Raw genomic sequence first — 21,960 nt, forward strand, 5'->3', positions numbered from 1 at the left:
AACCCAAGGTCCCGGTTGAGGCCCTCCCTATGGGTACCGAACTTAGCTATCAGCCTCTGCTCAGCCACTTTCCTCTGCTCCCTGTCCTGAAGTCCACCTTGGAGGATGGTCACCCGAAGGTCCGAGGCTGAATGTCCTGGACCACTGAAGTGTTCCCCAACTGGGAGGGAACCCTCCTGTCTGTTGATTGTTGTGCGGTGCCCATTCATCCGTTGTCGTAGCCTTTGCTCAGTTTCCCCAATGTACCATGCCTCTGGGCATCCCTGTCTGCAACGTATAAGATAGACAATGTTGGCTGAGTCACATGAGTACCTGCCATGTACACGGTGGGAGGTGTTCCCACGCGTAATAATGGTATCTATGTCCACAATCTGACACGTTTTGCTCAAAAACCACATAGATTCATGTCGAACTCTGAGCTCAAAAACTGCATGAATTTATGTAAAACTCTGTTATTTCACTTTTTAGATTGGAATCAATCCACTTGTAGAATGACATCTAATGTTGTTCACTGCGCTTTGAGTTTTGAAAGTTTTGGTTGTGTGCATTCGGTAATTTAAGCAGTAAAATAATATACTGATTGTTACAATCCTCTTGTCTTCAGGATGTATGGCTAACATAGCTGTCTTTACACTGGTGGCAGAGCAGAGGCAAATGAACCCATTCCATGCTTGCAAAATTCAAATAGGAGAAAGTGAGGACTGCAGATGCTGGGGATCAGAGCTTAAAAATGTGTTACTGGAAAAGCACAGCAGGTCAGGCAGCATCAAAGGGACAGGAGAATCGACGTTTCGGGCATAAGCCCTTCTTTCCTGCGTTTTTCCAGCAACACATTTTTAAGTTGCAAAATTCAAAGCCAGGTTTAATGTTAGATAGAATTCTGTGATTGGACAGCATTTTCTGAATACTCTGGAGTGTGTGTAGAACTCCCATAGCTTTTACATACCTGTACTAATTGGTCACTGGTTTGTACGAAAATTTAAGTGTGCAGTAAGAAATGGGATGAGGCAGCGTTAGTAGGGCATTGTTTAATGGATGGAAAGCAAAGACAATGATTGATGGATGTCTGCCTGGATTGTGTACATATTTACTCTGCTCAAGAATATGACTTTTGTATGAGTCACTTTGGGAAATTTGCACATTTGATCAGTTAACTGGAGACAGCTGTAACTAACTTTAACCAGAGAAATGGATGTCAGGTACATATGAACACATAGGTTAGGAATAGGAGTAGGTCATTTGGCCACTCCAGCCAACTCCTCCATTTATGGAGGTCATGACTGATCTAATTGCAAGCCTAATTATACATTCCTGTCTACCCTGAATAACCTTTCACCTTTTTGATTAGCAAACATCTATCTGCATCTACCTCTGTATTATCTGAAGACTTTGTTTTCCTATGTATTTTGCAGAGTGATTATAGAGAGCTAGGAAAAGTTAAAAACCAGGACCCCAATGGTGGTAATCTTCAGATTACTTTCCTGTGCCATGTGCTAGTAAGGGTAAGAACAGGAGGATCTGGCTGTTGAAGGTGTTGCTAAAGAATTGGTACGGGGGAGGGATTCAGATTTTTAGATCATTGGGATTTTTTCTGGGGCAGACGTTGTAAATCTGGGCCCCAGGAGGGGCCTCTTGGTTCCGCAATCGGTCAAATAAACACCAGCAGCTCAGTCTGATTCAACAATTTGTTACAATGTCAGGCATGGGTTATCCAGCAACACGGGGGCTAAGCACCTCTGTGTACTCTGGAAAAGCTACTGCACTTTAGCTTAAACACAAGCAACTTTTATAGGTCTCTTAACAAACAGAACAGTCTTGATTGCAAAATTAATCCAATAAAATGAAGTTAAATGACAAATAGACATAAAATTAAGCCAATGAAATTTCCTGGGAACTTACTTGGTTCGCACATCTTTATCTCTCTGCACCTGCGTCTACAAGGCCAGCTAGGGTACTTTAATAATGTCATATCTTGCTTGGTTAATTCATACTATGAACCAAGGGCATTGTTTGCTAATCTCTTTCAATTAGTTCAGGAATGCAGTTTTCAGCAGAGTTGGGTGCCATTATAAACAAAATTGTTAACTTGCTCCAAGAAGCCATTTTGTTATTTTAAGTTACTTACATTAAGAAGCCATTTTGTAGTTAGTAAAAACTTGCATTAAATGGTTGCTCCTGACAACAGCCTAAATCCAGATTTTAGATTCTCATCTCCCCACTTTGGTCATTCCATGACCACACCATAGGCGGTTAGGGCATAAAGTAGATCAGTCCAATCGAATGGACACCAGAGACTCCTCTTTTAGGGAGGAATGGGTAGGCAATGGCGCCTCCTCAACTTTATCTGAATGGAGAAGAAGCATTTTCTGGGTGGAACTGATGCTGTCAATAGAAATTAATCTTTTAGCAATAATACACTTAACAATAGCAATGCCAACAAAAAGACCAATTAAAACAATACCAGCATACATAGCCATATTTATCACCCAGTTGTACCATGAGCCAAAACCCTTATCTCCCCATCCCGCACCCTCAGTCATTTGGCTGATGAAGGTGTGGATGTTATGTACATGCCTGGTAATATTCTCGATGAGGTCAGTGATCCCCATGATGCATTTGACTTTGACTGTGGTGCAAACTCCACCTTCTTTGGTGAGTATATAGTCAAGAACGTACCAGTTTGTTGGGAAAATAGGCATAATTCTGGAAGTATGTCCCTAACTCCTGTTAAGGCAGCAGTTGTCTCAATACCCAAGAGGGTGAGACCACAAATGAGATAATTTTGGTTTTGATGGCTAATAATTCCTGCAGACCCTCCAGCAGAAAAACGTACTAAGAAATGCATACCCCAGAGAGTGAGCCTTCGTGGTGCTCAAAGCTTTCGGATTCTTCCAATTTGCAAAGAATTCAGATGAGACTGAATGTTTGACAGGGAGATCCCAATCCCATTGCCAGGTAATTGGACAGGGAACCGTGGTCGGAAAAAATGTTCTAACAGTTACAACACAGGGAGTGCCTATTTGATTAAGGACCAGGAAATTGGTTGCTTTGCCTTGGCTAAAAAAAAAGTAACCAGATTTAGTATAAATGATGGAGGGAGCATCCCAGTAAGAAGCGGGCCTGTCTTTGTGACTTCCTGGAACATATGGATAGTCCATGGATGGCTGTCCTGAGTGGTTGAGGTGAAAGCTGTTTAATAGAAAGAGATGGGTCTTTTGGAAAGAGATACGGTTATTGTCGCAGACTGGTTCCTTCCATCCCCCAATTGGGAAGATGTGGGTCCCATTAGGGGTCTCATAATAAAGGTAAGTGCTATTACCCATTCCACAAAGGATCTGAATACCAGCGATAACAGAGACACACTCTTCCCCAAGGCATACGCATGAGATGCAAAGTCCTACAGGGGATTAGTGGCGACTGGCACATTTAATTCCAAAAGAGAAAATGCTGGAAAATCTCAGCAGGTCTGGCAGCATCTATAAGGAGAGAAAAGAGCTGACGTTTCAAGTCTAACTGACTCTTTGACCAGCTTTGACGAAGGGTCAGTTAGACTTGAAACGTAAGCTCTTTTCTCTCCTTACAGATGCTGCCAGACCTGCTGAGATTTTTCAGCATTTTCTCTTTTGGTTTCAGATTCCAGCATCTGCAGTAATTTGCTTTTATTTTGGAACATTTAATTATCACGCAGGAAATAATCTTGGTCACAGTAATGCAAGTACACCCCCATCCTTTACCATTGTAACAATTCAGATAGGTTACTCCAGATTTATTGGAAGAAGTCCAGAAGCAGCTAGCAGGTGGGGATAGGTAATAATCAAAAGAAATGTTATGTCCAGTAAATGCTTTAGTAGCTCTCCATACTCCTTCATTAGGATTTGGGAGGAGAAAAAAAGAAAGGAGGTCAAGGAGTCATTCGCTGAAGTCAGGGCATAACAGACCACTTCGTCCCTGCCAAATATTCTGTTGTGACTTTGGAGAAACAAATTGTTAGTGAAAGGTACCATTTCCCCATCTTCTCTTTTGCGGCGTGACCTATTTGAATGGGGGCAAGGCTTACCAGGGTTGCCCATAGCACAACTGAAATCAAACTGGCACACAACATCTTTACAGGGTAAAGACCATTTAGACTTGTTCAATAAATGAACTGTTCAATCTTTTTGATGCAGTTGACCACTGCAGCAGTCAGTCTTGGTAATGTTCAGTCTCTTGGCACGCAAGGATTTTTTTTCGGCATAGTTGATACGCAGTCTCTGATTGTACAGGATTGCACAGGTAAACTGTCCCTTCTTGTGCACCAATGCTGGCAATGGCAAGTCCACAGAACAAGGCAAGTTCGATCTTCATCATGTCCCCCCTTGCAAAGAGCTCATCTGATGAGCTTGCAATGATGGAGATGAACCTAGGCGGAACATTCAGCGACCTTAGCAGCAGTTGGGGTGATGAGGAGCACTGGAAAGATCCTTCCCATCAAGGTTGGAGGCTGCAGAGTGTCCATTGTAATTAAGTTTAAACCATTTCCTCCTTGCCCAAGTGTAAACAAAATACACATAGTCAATTAAAATAGGCAGCAACAAAGAAGGAACACAAACTTGTCCAGCAGGGGTCACCACATTCTGATTTGAGTATTGAGGGAGTACACTATTTGAGGCCAGAGTTTGTGCTCTTCAGCAGGGGCATCCCCCTTGATTTCTGTACCTTACCCAGGTCTGGCATACCCGTCCATAAACTGTGTCTAACCGAGTTTTGCTGGGGGACCAGAAGTTTGGGGTGTAAGGCTGCCTGCTTGGCAGCTGCATCTACTTGCCCATTACTTTGGAAACAGTATCAGTTTCCTCGGCATGAGCCGAACATCTTGGATAATTGCCAACAAAAAGCATTACTACAACGCTGTTCCTTGGGGGTTAAACATCTTCAATGTACCCACAAGGCTCCAAAATCATGGGTCATACTAAAAGTACAATGAAGAGTCAGTTATATTAGTAGATTTCCATTTGCTAGGACGAAAGCATGTCGATTCCCCACGTCAGCTCCAAAGTAACATTAAACACACATCACTCCCTGGTGGCCGCATTTCAACAGTTAAAGCAAGGGCCAGGCATTTGTCCCTGGGCGTTTTGATGTCTTGTTCCCAGTGTCAAAGGTGAAATGCTGGGGCCTGCCTGTCCCCATTTTCAGGATCCCCTCGGGCTAAGATTGTCCAGCAATGGTCATCGGGTGGGCACCTGAGGTAGGTTCCGCCCCCAGTGGGTATCATGGTTCCAATCAACTCTATCAGGGCTGGTGTACGGTATTTGGGATCGCGAGGGCGCTGGATATAATCGGTTTTACCTGTAACTTGCATCATTGTTCAGTCTGGTTCTGGCCATCCCAATAGAAAACCACTGCTCACCTCATTTGCTACTGGAAATTCCTGGACCGGTTTGTACTGTTGGTCTGGATCATCTCAGTGATTCCAGCTGGAAAATATTGCAAACACATAGGGTTATTTAAAGGTAATTGAGCTTCTTGATTATTGTTCAATTGTGTGTCACTTCCATCAGACAGATAGGCGCATATTTCAGTCTTGTAACACAAGCCATTTGTATTCAGGTGACTCCCAGAATTTTGATGTGTTTGCATCCGTATCACCCTTGGACATATTGAGCAAATTGAGCCGGTTTGATCTTGTGGTCAGGGGCATGTTTTATTAACATTATTCTAATTCCCGGGATGGGACCCAGTTTGGGATGGTGCAGGCCACTTATCCCCATGATATTGGCTATGAAGACTGGATGCTTCATTTTCAAAAGAAGGAAAGGTTTGTAACAAATGGGTGGTTTAAATTAAGGCTGGGGACAATCAGGAGATGTTAGGGGCTCAGCAGGTATCCAGGAACAAAATCCCCAAACTGAAAAAAGGGGTCGGTATGCCAAACATAGACTCGGGATTCCGAGTAGAATCTAAATTCTTTATTTTACAGTGTTGTTGTTTTAACCCTGTTTGTATATTCCTCAATCTTAGTGGCCTGACACTGTTTCTCATGTCCCTTTTATTTTTTCATATATCCATTCACAGTCACATCTGCTATACGTACCTCTATCCCTCAGTCACAGGCAGAATTCCTTCAAAGGGCCAGTAAGGTATCTTTCCATTCTTTAGTTTGCAACGAATTAATGCAGCCATGCTTCAAATTACCCATGAGGCAATGAGACAGGTCACTGACAATATGTAAAGGAATAAAACCAAGCGATCCTGCCAATTAATTCTGATTTTGTGATTTGAGCTAACACAATTAATTATTAAAAATAATAAAACAAATAATCATTATCTGTAATTCAGAAGTGGAAACTGAACAAGTGACTAAGACATTTTAAAAGTCATCAATATAAATTTGAAATTCATTTAATCAGTATTCAATATTTAAAATGTAAAATGTATACAGTTTCCAACTTTGAAATGCACTATAATTACCTGGTTCTAGTCTCTTAATTTAAATCTAAGATTAGATTCCTTAAGCGGTCCTGACCAGTCATTGCTCATTTGCAATGCTATAGGCCGTGAAATGACTGCAGCTGCGTTAAAAGGTCTACTCTATTCGCATGGTAACAAAAAATTTCTAATGCACGAATAATGGCCGAATCCAAAGACACAGATATTAACCATAGGATATTAATTTTGTTACATGATTTATCACAACCTAATGTTGAACTGAAACTTCAATTGTCATTGAGGGAGGGGACTCCCTTAATAAAGGTACGACTGGCACATCATAATCACCAATGAAACACAGAAGTCTTAAAATTAAGTGGAAACAAACAAATCTGAAACAAGGAAAAAGGTTATAAAGTTGTATTTGAATCTGTATTAAACTGATTTGAAATTGAATAAGCCTGGCTTTCATGTAAGGATAAAAGAGATTAGTCAGAAACTGACAGTAGGAAGAACATGGGTTAATATTTCATTTCATAATCACTGAAGGATCCTTAACCTTAAAAAGAAATCAAGCTAAATTTCCAAAATGCAAATCAAATCCAAAACAGTCCTGGATCTCGAGCTCCAGGCAACAAAACACAACATCCAGTTACCAACAAGCAAATGTGCAACCAAATCGAATCTGAAAGGGTTCAACTTTCTGCAAGCTGTGGGCTGTCTCTCTTTCTCTGTCACACATACATTCCAAAAGTCAAAGTTAGAGAATTTTACCCTTATAAATCTTGGCTGTGGCACAAAGTGTGTGAGAATTGTATTGCTGGCCAGCTTTCTTATTTTTTTAACATCACAAGGGCAGCAACCACCCTCCATATTTCATAAACAAAGAACAAACACCAAAAACGAACAGAACAACAAAACAAAGCAGCAAAGCAAGACAAGCCAAGCCGAACAGACACGACAGAAATAAACTCGACGTAAAACTTTCACTAATCAACAGCCTGACAGCGAACAACAAGACTAATGAGTGGCCAACCATTGAACTGCACAGCTCTGTTGACTATCAGTCACTGGTGACTTTTCCTTTTGTTTCTGTTGATGTTTAACTTGAGCACATTCAATTTTGAGGACCTTAATAGATATCATGGTAACATTATTAGTTCATCCAATCCCAAATTTGGTGGCAGTATCCTACCATGAGTGCAAAACAGATTCTTTTTTTGTCATAGAATTGCCACCACACTAATTAATTGCCAAATCAATTGCTGGCTGATTTAATCAATTGAATACTTTTAGGGACACTTAGTGGCCACTGCTCATCACCTAATGTCTTTTTTAAGGCACCAGACTGTCAGTTTTCTCCGGAAACCTCTCACACACATATAGTATTACCCATCATAAAAACCTTCCTTTTATGACTCAAAACCTTTACTATTTAACAGCCCATCAACACACAACAATCTACTGACTTCCACAGACCCTTCTCGACTTTCCTTAACCCTCGATAATGCTGTTATAATGTATCGCGATACTTTTTTTTATCTCACAGAACAATTTAAATACCAATATTAATAATGCCAATCCGACCGTATCAGAGTTCCCACCTCTGCTTACAGATCCCTGATCTGCTAACGCAAGTTCCCAAATTCCCAACTTCCGTAGGATCCTTGAACCTGTCTTATCTCTTTAATTTATTTTTTCTTTAGTCAGAGTTCCCAACTCTGCTTACAGGCCCCCTTCCTGCTAGGATCCTATTTTATCTTTTCTTTTCTCTGTATCTAGGGTCCCCGACCCCCAATCTTACAGACACCGATCTGTTCCAGGCTGGGCTGAGATGATAGACAGCCAGGGGTAAGGTCAACCACCACTTGAATGAAACGAAAACCAGGTGGATATGAAAAACTCACGTCTGGGTGGCCAATTCCTCAGCACTCAATGGTGGGGGACTCAAGGCTCTTACACCACTGTCCACAATCTGTCCATGCCGTATCCGAGTCACAGACACCAGATGTAAATCTGGATCCCCCGGGAGTGGCCTTTCGGGTCAGTCAAATAAACACCAGCAGCTCAGTCTGATTCAACAATTTGTTACAATGTCAGGCATGGGTTATCCAGCAACACGGGGGCTAAGCACCTCTGTGTACTCTGGAAAAGCTGCTGCACTTTAGCTTAAACACAGGCAACTTTTATAGGTCTCTTAACAAACAGAACAGCCTTGATTGCAAAATTAATCCATTAAAATGAAATAAAATGACAAATAGACAGAAAATTAAGTAAATGATATTTCCTGGAAACAGGGTTGTTTTGCGCGCCTTTATCTCTCTGCACCTGCGTCTACAAGGCCAGCTAGTGTACTTCAATAATGTCATATCTTGCTTGGTTAATTCATACTACGAACCAAGGGTATTGTTTGCTAATCTCTTTCAATTAGTTCAGGAATGCAGTTTTCAGCAGAGTTAGGTGCCATTATAAACAAAATTGTTAATTTGCTCCAAGAAGCCATTTTGTTATTTTATGTTACTTACATTAAGAAGCCATTTTGTAGTTAGTAAAAACTTGCATTAAATGGTTGATCCTGACAACAGCCTAAATCCAGATTTTAGATCCTCAGGGTGACCTGTTAAAGAGGGCTGGCTAATGCTGCAAGGGAGGGTTTAAACTAGATTGGTAGGGATGTGGGATACTCAACAGCAGGGAGGCAAGTGTGAGGCTGGAAGGAAATACAGTAATCAAAATTAATAAGATTAACAGACAGGTCAGGCTGCTACACAAGGAATGGCTGTTGGATTAAATTGCATTTATTTCAATGCAAGAGGGCTGACAGGTAAGGCTGATGAACTCAGGGTGTGGATAGGTTCGTGGGACTGGGTTATTATTGCCATTACAGAAACATGGCTAAGGGAGGAACAGAACTGGCAGCTTAATGGGCCAGGGTACAGGTACTTTAGGCAGGAGAGAAATGCAGGGGAGAGGGGAGGGGGAGTTGCATTTTTGATTCAGGTGAGTATCACAGCAGTAGTCAGATTAAATAACTGAAGGATCATCCAGTGGAGGTGGAGCTAAGAAATGAGAAGGGGATGGTGACATTATTGGAGTTGTACTATAGGCCTCCAATTAGTCAATGGGAAACAGAAGAACAAATATGCAGGGAGACTGGGGAGACTTGCAGGAGCAATAGGATTGTCATAGCCATGGATTTTAATTTTTCTAACATAGACTGGGCCTGCCAGAGCATTAAGGGCTTAGAATGGAGTGGAATTTGTTAAGTGCATTTAGGAAAGTTTCCTTAAGCAAGAAGGGGCAAAACTCAATCTACTCAAGGGAAGTAGAGCAGGACAAGTGACAGAAATGATAGTGAGGGAACACTTTGGGAGCAGTGACCATAATTCTATTAATTTTAAAATAGTTATTGAGTGGGACAAAACTGGTCCACAGGTTCAAGTGTTTGCAGACAAAGTGGGAGTCCTTTAAAAGTGAGATAGCTAGAGTTCAAGGTTCATTTGTTCCTGTGAAGGTGAAGGACAAGGTTGGCAGGAATAGGGAACCCTGGATGATAAAAGATATTGAGGCTTTGACCAAAAAAATGAAGGAGGCATTGCTCAATACAGGCAGCTGGGATCAAGGGAATCCCTGAGGTATGTAGAGGATACAGGAACATAGAACAGAGAACATTACAGCGCAGTACAGCCCTTCAGCCCTCAATGTTGCGCAACCTGTGGAACCAATCTGAAGCCTACATTATTCCATCCTCATCCATATATTTATCCAATTACCATTTAATGCCCTTAAAGTTGGCGAGTTTACTCCTGTTGCAGGTAGGACACTCCCGCCCTTACTACTCTCTCAGTAAAGAAATACCTCTGACATCTGTCCTAAATCTATCACCTTTCAATTTAAAGCCGTGTCCCCTCGTGCTAGCCATCACCATCCTAGGAAGAAAGCTCTCACTGTCCACCCTGTCTAACCCTTTGATTATCTTATATGTCTCAATTAAGTTGCCTCTCAACCTTCTTCTCTCTAACGAAAACAGACTCAAGTCCCTCAGCCTTTCCTCATAAGACCTTCCCTCCATACCAGGCAACATCCCAGTAAATCTCCTCTGAACCCTTTCCAAACTTCCATATCCTTCTTGCAATGCGGTGACCAGATCTGTACGTAATACTCCAAGTGCAGCCGCACCAGTGTTTTGTACAGCTGCAACATGACCTCATGGCTCCGAAACTCAATCCTTCTCTCAATAAAAGCTAACACACCGTATGCCTTCTTAACGCCCGATCAACCTGGGTGGCAACTTTCAGGGATCTATGTACATAGACACTGATATCTCTCTGCTCATCTATACTGCCAAGAATCTTACCATTAGCCCAGTGCTCTTTATTCCTGTTGCTCCTTCCAAAGTGAATCACCTCACACTTTTCCACATTAAACTTCATTTGCCATCTCTCAGCCCAGCTCTGCAGCTTATCCATGTCCCTCTGCAACCTGCAACATCCTTCAGCACTGTCCACAAGTCCACTGACATTAGTTTCATCCACAAGTTTACTAACCCTTCCTTCCATGCTCTCATCGTCATTTTGTAAAAATGACAAATAGCAGTGGTCCCAAAACAGATCATTGCGGTACCCCACTAGTAACTGAACTCAAGGATGAACATTTCAGCTAGCCAATTTCTGATTCAAACCACTAAATCACACTCAATCACATACCTCTGTATTTTCTGCAATAGTCTACCTTGGGGAACCTTGTCAAACACCGTACTGAAATCCATATACATCACAGGAACAGCTTTACCCTCATCCACTTGTTTGGTCACCATCTCAAAGAACTCAATAAAGTTTGTGAGGCATGACCTACCCTTCACAAAACCATGTTGACTATTCCTAATCATAGAACATAGAACATAGAAGAATACAGCGCAGTACAGGCCCTTCGGCCCTCGATGTTGCGCCGATCCAAGCCCACCTAACCTACATTAACCCACTATCCTCCATATGCCTATCCAATGCCCGCTTAAATGCCCATAATGAGGGAGAGTCCACCACTGCTACTGGCAGGGCATACTCGCTGAGTAAAGAACCTACCCCTAACATCTGTCCTATACCTACCCCCCCTTAATTTGAAACTATGCCCCCTTGTAATAGTTGACTCCATACGTGGAAAAAGATTCTCACTGTCGACCCTATCTAAACCCCTAATCATCTTGTACACCTCTATCAAGTCACCCTTAAACCTTCTTTTCTCCAATGAAAACAACCCCAAGTGCCTCAGCCTTTCCTCATACAATCTTTCTACCATACCAGGCAACATCCTGGTAAACCTCCTCTGCACCCGTTCCAGTCCCTCCACATCAGTGTATTCCTCTCTGGATGCTTATAAATCCTATCTCTTATAACCTTTTCCAACACTTTACCCACAACCGAAGTAAGGCTCATTGGCCTATAATTCCCAGGGTTGTCTCTACTCCCCTTCTTGAACAAGGGAACAACATTTGCTATCCTCCAGTCTTCTGGCACTATTCCTGTAGACAATGATGACATAAAGATCAAAGCTAAAACCTCTGCAATCTCCTCCTTGGCTTCCCAGAGGATCATAGGATAAATTCCATCTGGCCAGGGGACATATCTCGTTGCCTGTATCTCAGTATTCTCCTCGACAATATAGTCTTTTTCCAGTGTGAATACTGATAAAAAATATTCACTTAGTGCTACCCCTATCTCTTTGGACTCGACGCACAACTTCCCACTACTATCCTTGATTGGGGAGAAAGTGAGGTCTGCAGATGCTGGAGATCAGAGCTGGAAATGTGTTGCTGGAAAAGCGCAGCAGGTCAGGCAGCATCCAGGGAACAGGAGAATTGACGTTTCGGGCATAAGCCCTTCTTCATTCCTGAAGAAGGGCTTATGCCCGAAACATCGATTCTCCTGTTCCCTGGATGCTGCCTATCCTTGATTGGCCCTAATCTTTTTCCAGTCATTCTTTTATTCCTGATATAGAATGCTTTAGGAATTTACTGAAGAAAGCAATCAGAAGGGCGGAAAGGGGGCATGAGACAGCGTTGGCTGAGAAGATGAAGGTGAATCCAAAGAGGGTCTATATAAGAGGAAAAAGAATAATTAGAGAGATACTAGGACTCGGAGAAAGTGAGGACTGCAGATGCTGGAGATCAGAGTCGAAGAGTGTGGTGCTGGAAAAACACAGCAGGTCAGGCAGTGTCCGGGGAGCAGGAGAGTCGACATCTTGAGCATAAGCTCTTCATCAGGAACAAGGGGATGGCCCAAGGAGGCCAAGAGATAAATGGGAGGGAAATGAGGTTGGGGGGGGGGAGGTACCTGAGAGTGTGATAGGTAGATGAAGGTGGGGGAAGAAGGTGATAGGTCAGAGTGGAAGGTGGAGCGGACAGATGGGAAGGAAGATGGACAGGTAGGACTGTTCAAGAGGGCGGTGCCGAATTGGAAGGTTGGGACTGGGATAAAGTAGGAGGAGGGTAAATGAGGAAACTGGTGAAATCCACATTGATCCCATGTGGTAGTAGGGTCCCAAGGCAGAAGATGAGGCGTTCTTCCTCCAAGCATCGGATGGTAAGGGTTTGGCGATGGAGGAGGCTCAGGACTTGCATGAACTTGGGGAAGTGAGAGGGGGAGTTAAAATGTTCGGCCGCAGGGCGGTGGGGTTGGTTAGTGCGGGGGTCCCAGAGATGTTCTATGAAGTGTTCCGTAAGTAGGCATTCTGTCTCCCCAATGTAGAGGAGACCACATCGGGAGCAATGGACACAATAGATGGTGTGTGTGGAGGTACAGGTAAATCTCTGATGGATGTGGAAGGCTCCTTTGGGGCCTTGGATGGAGGTGAGGGAGGAGGTGTGGGCACAGGTTTTGCAATTCCTGCGGTGGCAGGGGAAGGTGCCAGGAGGGGAGGGTGGGTTGGTGGGGTGGAGGGGGGGGGGGCGTGGACCTGACAAGGGAGTCGCAGAGAGAATGGTTTTTGCGGAACACAGATAGGGTTGGGGAAGGAAATATATCCTTCCTGGTAGTGGGGTTTGTTTGTAGTTGGTGGAAATGGCGGAAGATAATGCAATATATCCGGAGGTTGGTGGGGTGGAAGGTGAGGACCCAGGAGAGTTCTGTCCTTGTTGTGATCAGAGAGCAAAGATACAGGAAGTGGATGAGATGTTCTGGAGTGCATCGATGACCACATGGGAGGGGAAATTGCAGTCTTTGAAAAAGGAGACCATCTTTGATGTTCAATGGTGGAACTGGTCCTCCTGGGAGTAGATGCAATGGAGGCGGAGGAATTGGGAATACGGGGTGGCATTTTTACAGGAGACAGGGTGGGGGAGGAGGTGTCATCCAGGTAGCTGTGGGAGTCGGTGGGTTTGTAGAAGATGTTTGTGTTGAGTCGGTCACCGTTAATGGAGATGAAGAGGTCCAAGAAGAGGACGGAGGTGTCTGAGATGGTCCAGGTGAACTTAATGTTGGGGTGGAATGTGTTAGTGACACTGATGAACTATTCAACCTCGTCGTGGGCGCACGAGGTGGCGCTGATACAGTCATCACTGTAGTGGAGGAAAAGGTGGGGAATGGTGTCAGTGGAACTGCGGAAGATGGACTGTTCCATGTAGAAGAGACAGGCATAGCTGGGGCCCATGACAGTGCCTATGGCTACCCCTTTAATTCGGAGGAAGTGGGAAGATTCAAAAAAGAAATGATTGAGGGTGAGGACCAGTTCAGCCAAACAAATGAGAGTGTCAGTGGAAGGGTACTGGTGGGGTTGATGGGAGAGGAAGAAACGGAGGGCTTGGACTTCTTCGTCATGGCAGATGGAGTTGTACAGGCACTGGATGTTCAGAGTGAAGATGAGGCTTTGGGGCCGGGGGAACGTAAGTCATGGAGGTGTGGATGGTGTCCCGAACGTGGTGGGGTGGGGAATAGGATGGTGTCACATTATGCAGAGATGAGTTTGGTGGAGCAGGAGCAGGCCGAGACAATAGGTCGACCGGGGCAGTCAGGTTTGTGAATTTTGGGTAGGAGGTAGAACTGGGTGGTGTAGGGTTCCCAGACCATGAGGTTGGAGGCTGTGAATGGGAGATCCCCTGAGATGATGAGGTTGTAGATGGTCTGGGAGTTGATGGCTTAGTGATGGGAGGTGAGGTCATGGTCAAGGGGGAAGTAGGAGGAGGTATCCGCGAGTTGGCACCTGGCTTCAGCGGTGTAGAGGGAGGTGCGTCAAACTACCACTGCAGATCTCCTCACCTTGTCTGCTGGTTTGATGGTGAGGTAGGGTTAATAGCAGTGATGGTTTCGATCCATCGACCTGTGGATTATGGACTCAGCATGAATCCACTATGCCTCCTCAATGACGAAAGTGGACATAGGAACCACAGGACATAGATGAGGCCTTCAATGAATATTTCTCCTCTGTGTTTACTGTGGAGAAAGGCATGAAGACTTGGGAACATGGGAAAGTTAGTGGCAATATCTTGGGGACAGTCCATTTCACAGTAGAGGAGATGTCACAGTATGAAGGTGGATAAATCTCCTGGTCCTGACCAGATATATCTAAGAAGCCTGCAAGAAACTATCGAAGAAATTGTGGAGGCCCTGGCTGATATTTTTGCGCCACCGTTAGCTACAGGTTGTGTCCCAGAAGACTCGAGGGTAGGGAATGTTGTGCCGTCATTCAAGAAGGGCTGGAAAGAAAAGTCTGGGAGTTGTAGACCAGGAAGCCCAACATCTCTAGTAGACATATTACTTGAGAAGATTCTGATGGAAAAGATATACATGCATTTGGAAAGACAGGATTTGATTAAGGGTAGTCAGCGTGACTTTGTGCATAGGAGATCATTGGTGAAGTGACCAGGAAGATTGATGAGAGCAGGAAAGTAGACATAGTCTATATAGATTTCAGTAAGGCCTTTGATAAGGTTCCACATTGTAGGCTGCTCTGGAAGGTTAGATCGTATGGAATCCAAGGAGAGCTGGCAAATTGATTACACAATTGGCTTGGTGATAGGAAGTAGAGGGAAATAGTGGAAGGATGCTTGTTTGACTGGAGGCCTGTGACTAGTGGAGTGCCACAGGGGTTGGTGCTGGGCCCATTACTGTTTGTTATCTACATCAATGGTTTGGATGAGAATGTACAAGACATGATTCCTGAGTTTGCAGAGTTCAGGTGCACAATTCTTTAAAGTGGAATCACATGCAGACAGGGCAGTGAAGGAGGCTTTTGGTACACTGGCATTGAGTATAGAAATTGGGAGGTTGTGTTGCAATTGCATAGGACATTGGTGAGGTCATGTTCAGTTTTGGTCAACTTGCTATCAGAAGGATGTTATTAAACTGGAAAGAATACAGAAGAAATTTACAGGGATGTTGCCAGGATTCAAGGGTTTGAGTTATAGGGAGAGATTGGACAAGCTAGGACATTTTTCTTTAGACTATAGGAGACTGAGGGGGGAATCTTATAGAAGTGTATAAAATCATGAGAGATATGGATAGGGTGAATGCACTTAGTCTATTTCCTAGGGATGGGGAATCAAGGACTAGAGGGCATCAGTTTAAGGTAAGAGGGGAAAGGATAAAAGGGAGTCCGAGGGGCAACATTTTTATACAGAGGGTGGTACGCATATGGAATGAGTCACAGTGGAAATGGTTGAGGTGGGTACATTAACAACATGTAAATGGCATTTGGAGAAAGATGTGGCTAGGAAAGGTTTAGAAGGATATGGGGTTGAAAATGTGTTGCTGGAACCGCGCAGCAGGTCAGGCAGCATCCAGGGAACAGGAGAATCGACGTTTCGGGCATAAGCCCTTCTTCAGGCTTATGCCCGAAACGTCGATTCTCCTGTTCCCTGGATGCTGCCTGACCTGCTGCGCTGTTCCAGCAACACATTTTCAGCTCTGATCTCCAGCATCTGTAGACCTCACTTTCTCCCCTTAGAAGGATATGGGCCAAGTGCAGGGAAATGGAGTTAATATGGATGGACATTTTGGTCAGCATGGACCAGTTTGGGCTGTAGAGCCTGTTTCCATGCTGTGGGGCTGTATGAGAATTCCAAAGACTCGAGAACTGAGAAAACATTTCCCCTCATCTCTGTCTTAAATGGGTGACCCCTGAAATTTAAATACTGGTCTCAAGTTCTAGATTGTCCCATAAGAGGAAACATTCTTTCCATATCCATTCTGTCCTCTCTTAAACTCTGGTGGATTCAGGCCCAGCCTGTCCAAACTTTCATCATGAGATAGCCCATCCACTCCAGGTATTAATTTAGTAAAAACAAAAACTGGAAGAACTGAAAATACTGGAAATCAGAAATATAAACTGAAATTGCTGGAAAAGCTAATTTAGTAAACCCTCTCTGAATTGTTTCCATTGCATTTACATCAAAGAACAATACAGCACAGGAACAAGCCCTTCAGCCCTCCAAGCCTGCGCTGACACATTTGCCCTTCCATACTAAAACTATCTTCACTTACAGGATCCATATCCCTCTATTTCCTTCCTATTCGTGTATTTGTCCAGGTGCTTCTTGAAAGCTGCTATTATGTTTACTTCCACTACCTCCTCTGGCAACACATCGCAGGCACTCACCACCCTTTGTGTGAAAAAGTCGTCTTACACATGTCAGTTAAACTCCCCCTCTCCTCTGTGTTCCCTAGTAATTGATCCCTCCAAATCGAGGAAAAAAGCCTCATACTTTCCACTCTATCCATGTCATTCATTACCTTATAAGGTTCCAGTAGGTCACACCTCAACCTAACCTTCTGAGTGAAAAAAACCCAGCCTATCCAACCTTTCTTCATAGCTAAAATCCCCCAGACTAGGTAACATCCTGGTAAACCTTTTCTGTGCCCTCTCCAAAGCATCCACATCCTTCTAGTAGTGTGGTGACCAGAACCATACACAATATTCCAAGTGTGACCCAACTGAAGTTCTATAAACATAGAACATAGAACATAGAACAGTACAGCACAGAACAGGCCCTTCAGCCCACGATGTTGTGCCGACCACTGATCCTCATATATGCACCCTCAAACTTCTGTGACCATATGCATGTCCAGGAGTCTCTTAAATGTCCCCAGTGACCCTGCCTCCACAACTGCTGCTGGCAACGCATTCCATGCTCTCACAACTCTCTGTGTAAAGAACCCGCCTCTGATATCCCCTCTATACTTTCCTCCAACCAGCTTAAAACTATGACCCTTCGTGTTAGTCATTTCTGCCCTGGGAAATAGTCTCTGGCTATCAATTCTATCTATGCCTCTCATTATCTTGTATACCTCATTTAGGTCCCCTCTTCTCCTCCTTCTCTCCAATGAGAAAAGTCCGAGCTCAGTCAACCTCTCCTCATAAGATAAGCCCTCCAGTCCAGGCAGTATCCTGGTGAACCTCCTCTGAACCCTCTCCAAAGCATCCACATCTTTCTTATAATAGGGCGACCAGAACTGGACACAGTATTCCAAGTGCGATCTAATCAAAGTTTTATAGAGCTGCAACATAAAGCTGCAGCATAACTTGTCTATCCTTATACTCAATGTCCCTTCCAATGAAAGCAAACATGTCATAGGCCATTTTTAGTACCATATCTACCTGTGCTGCTACCTTCAATTATTTGTGGACCTGTACACGCTGATCTCTCTGCATATCAATACTCCTAAGGGTTCTGCCATTCACTGTATAATTTCCATCTGTAACTGACGTTCCAAAATGCATCACCTCACATTTGTCCAGATTAAACTCTCATCAGTCATTCTTTCTACCCATGCCTCCAACTGATATATATCCTGCTTTTTCCTCTGACAATCCTCCTCACTATCTGCAACTCCACCAAACTTTACATCATCTGCAAACTTAGTAATTAAACCAGCTACATTTTCCTTCAAATCATTTCTGTAGATCACAAACAGCAGAGGTCCCAGCACTGATCCCTGTATCGTACCACTTGCCACAGACCTCCATTCCGAAAGCATCCTTCCACCACTATGCTCTGACTCCTATGACTGAGCCAGTTCTGTATCCATCTTGTCAGCTCATCCTTTGATTTTTTTTTTCTCAGGGATCAGGTTCCGCTCCCCCCACCCCCACCTCGAAAAAAAACAGCAGAAACCAACAGCAGCAGTAACACACTGATTGTGGCCCAGTCAGCACAGTCAGGCTCCTAAACCGAGGCACTCCTGTTTATATTTATCTTTTTTTTTTCGTTCAAAACGTCCACACTGCCGCCTAACTGTGGCAGTGCTTATTTTTCCCCAGCACCCATGTTGTGTGTGTGCAAGTGTGAGAGACACAAGGTGCATGAATCTTTATTCAGTTTCCACCACCAGGAAGAAAGGAAACACCCGAGTGCCCAGTGACAAGCAGTTCCCTTCACATCAAAGGGCAATGCTGTGTGATCAAACAGTGAAGGGGAGGGCAGGGATTAAATCACAATAGAGTTGGACGGGGAAATAATGCACTCCACTCCCTGCGGTGCCTACCTTTCCCTGAAAATCTTGAGGGTGTTGGTGAACACCACATGCTCCTTCTCCAAGGACACCCGGGCTCTGACATATCCGCGGAAGAGGGGCAGGCCATTGGCCATAACGACCCCCTCCACGGCCCACTGCCTGGACCTGATTATGGCCAGTTTGGCCAGGCACAGGAGCAGACCCACGAGGAGGTCATCTGAGCCTCCCTCCCACCCTCCTCTGCACCGGGTGCCCAAAGATCGGGAGCGTGGGTCTGAAGTGCAACCAAAAACAGAGGAGCAGGTCTTTAAGAAAATCAAAAAGGGAGTGCAGACGCCCACACCCAATATACACGTGGTCCACGGACTCCACAGCGCCACAGAACAAGCAGTTGGGCTGGGAGTCCGTGAACCACCGCAATCTGCGGTTGCAGGGGACTGCTGCGTGCAGCACCCTCCACCCCAGATCCCCGAGAGAAAGGGGGAGGACTCCCGCGTAGAGAGCCCTCCACTGGGGATCCCCACCGCCCGGTGGCAAATGGGCACGCCAAGGCGTGTCCGGCTGGTGGAGGAGGGAGAAGAGGTGGATGGTGTATACAGGGCCCACTTTGACACATCTCTGAAAGGGACAAAACTAAAATTCTGGAGGTGGCTCAGGTTGTGGGGCACAGGCTCCCGGGGGAAGTACGGGACCTTGGGCCCAATGTGAAATTCAGCTCATCTTTGATACCATGTGTCCTCACCTTAGGTACAGTCTGCCATGAAGGACTTTGTCAAAGGCTTTAATCCTTCATTAAAGACACCCACCTGATGAAGGAGCAGTGCTCTGAAAGCTTGTGCTTCCAAATAAACCCGTTGGACTATAACCTGGTGTTGTGTGATTTTTAACTTCTTTAAATAAAGAAGAGTAATACCCAGATGATCTTGTAATTTATTAGTATTCCAGAGGTAATTGTGCCAGAGTTCTGTAAAGTGAAGCAGAGCCTCCCAGTGTTTGTATTCAATCCCAGTAAGACATCCAGATGCCTCTGCATCTTAAAGCTTTGTAATCCCTCACCATTTTGATAATGTGTTTTTTTTAAGATTCTTACATAATGGTCTAATGGTCTAACCAGTACTTTATATAATTGCAGTAAGGCTTCCCAGCCCTTATACTTCAACCCCCATGAAAAAAGGGCCAGCATTCCATTAGCCTTCCTGATTACCTGCCACCCCTGTGTGCTAGCTTTCTGTATTTTATGCACAAGTTCCCCAAAGTCCCTTTGTCTTACAGCTTTCTGCAGTTTGTCTCAATTTAAATAATATTCTGTTCTTTTGTTCTCCCTTGCAAAATGAAAAACTTCACATTTTCTCATTATACTCCATTTGCCAACATTTTGCTCACTTACTAAACCTATTGATATCTCTTTGTTTGTATCCCCTTTACCACCTGCCTTTATACCTAATTATGTGTCGTCTGCAAATTTGGCTACAGTATATTCTTTCCTCCATGTCATTAATATACATTGTAAAAATTGCAGTCCCAGCACTGATTCCTCTGGAACCCACTAATCATGGATTGCCAACTTTATTCTGACTTGCTGTTGCCTGCCCATTAGCCAATTTTCTATCCATGCTAATGTCCTACCTCCAACACCATGACTTAATCTTTTGTGAGGTACCTTGTTGAACGCCTTCTGGAAGCCAAAGACAACACATATACTGGTTCCTCTCTATCCATTCTGGTTGAGATTTCCTCAAAAAAATTCTAATAACCTAATCAGACATGATTTGCCTGTCATGACGCCATGCTGACTGTGCTTGATTACATTGTGATTTTCTATGTGTTATGTTATTACTTCCTTAATAATTGATTCTAACATTTTTCCAACAATAGACATTAGGTTAATTGGCCAATGGTTACCTGCTTTCTGCCTCCCTCTATTTTTGAAAAGGGGAGTCACATTTACAGTTTTCCAATCGTCTGGTACTTCTCCTGAATTCAAGGATTTTTAGAAAATTGCAACCAGTGCATCCATTATCTCTGCAGCTGCTTCTGTTAGGATCCTTAGATTCAGCGACAATGAAAGAACTTGACAGTGATAGTGTTCTCGAGACATTGCTGGTCTTGTCCATCTCTGTGCTCAGTGTAACTGCTGTTACCCTGAGCCTGAGGCTTCCGGACAGTGGTAATTTTCTTTAGAAGTGAATTGCTGACTTTTCTAAGGTGGTGTTGATGGAGCATTGCTATATGAAATATGTACTCAAAGCATTGATGGTGGATTAAGTTCTGCCTGACAATGTGTCCTCAAAACCAAGTATAAAATATGGATAGTGTGAATGAAATTGCTGAAATGTTTTATGGAGGGATATCAAAATCATCAGGATTTTAAGGTGAGAGGAGAGAGATTTAAACAAGACATGAGAGGCAAATGTTTTACACAGAGGGTAGTTCACGTGTGGAAGTGGTGGATGTGGGCACAATTACAATGTTTAATGACCACAAAGGTACACAGGAAAGCCACACACACAGACCAAGTCCTGAACTACGAAAGAAACCACCCCAATACACACAAACGAAGTTGCATCAAGACACTATTCAAAAGGGCCACAACATGCTGCAGTACACCAGAACTGCAAAATGACGAAGAGGAACACAGCTTAAAAATACGGGGTAGACCATTTAGGACAGAGCTCAGGAGAAACTTCTTCACCCAGAGAGTGGTGGCTGTGTGGAATGCTCTGCCACAGAGGGCAGTGGAGGCCCACTCTCTGGATTCATTTAAGAAGGAGTTGGATAGAGCTCTCAAAGATAGTGGAATCAACGGTTATGGAGATAAGGCAGGAACAGGATACTGATTAGGAATGATCAGCCATGATTATATTGAATGGCGGTGCAGGTTCGAAGGGCTGAATGGCCTACTCCTGCACCTATTGTCTATTGTCTAACACCTATACAGGGTATTAGCCAAAAACGGATATCCTCGCAATTTCATCAACAGATGCCTAAGGGAAAGACAATGGAACGAGGACATGCCACAGCCCAAAGGACGAGCCACACTACCATATATCAAGAACATCTCTGAACTGACAGCCAGACTACTGCGACCACTAGGACTTATAACAGCACA

General features: G+C 44.0%; 1 protein-coding gene and 1 long non-coding RNA gene across 4 annotated transcripts in view; one reads left to right on the plus strand and one right to left on the minus strand.

Annotated features, from left to right (window-relative positions):
- LOC122565068 (microtubule-associated serine/threonine-protein kinase 3-like) overlaps positions 1 to 21,960 on the plus strand; it is a 180,374-nt gene that overhangs the window by 151,820 nt on the left and 6,594 nt on the right. The window lies entirely within an intron of this gene.
- Positions 4,013 to 7,432, minus strand: LOC122565521. Of its 3 annotated transcripts, none has more exons than XR_006316197.1 (4): positions 7,183 to 7,432; positions 6,074 to 6,197; positions 5,390 to 5,456; positions 4,013 to 4,521 (listed from the first exon to the last, which is right to left on the minus strand). It is a non-coding gene; the product is annotated as an uncharacterized LOC122565521 (long non-coding RNA). The 3 variants fall into 3 exon arrangements; XR_006316198.1 differs by lacking the exon at positions 7,183 to 7,432 and adding an exon at positions 6,451 to 6,557; XR_006316196.1 differs by lacking the exon at positions 7,183 to 7,432 and having other exon boundaries at positions 6,074 to 6,292.

The sequence above is a fragment of the Chiloscyllium plagiosum genome, chromosome 31 (assembly GCF_004010195.1).
Source record: "Chiloscyllium plagiosum isolate BGI_BamShark_2017 chromosome 31, ASM401019v2, whole genome shotgun sequence".
Taxonomy (NCBI): domain Eukaryota; kingdom Metazoa; phylum Chordata; class Chondrichthyes; order Orectolobiformes; family Hemiscylliidae; genus Chiloscyllium; species Chiloscyllium plagiosum.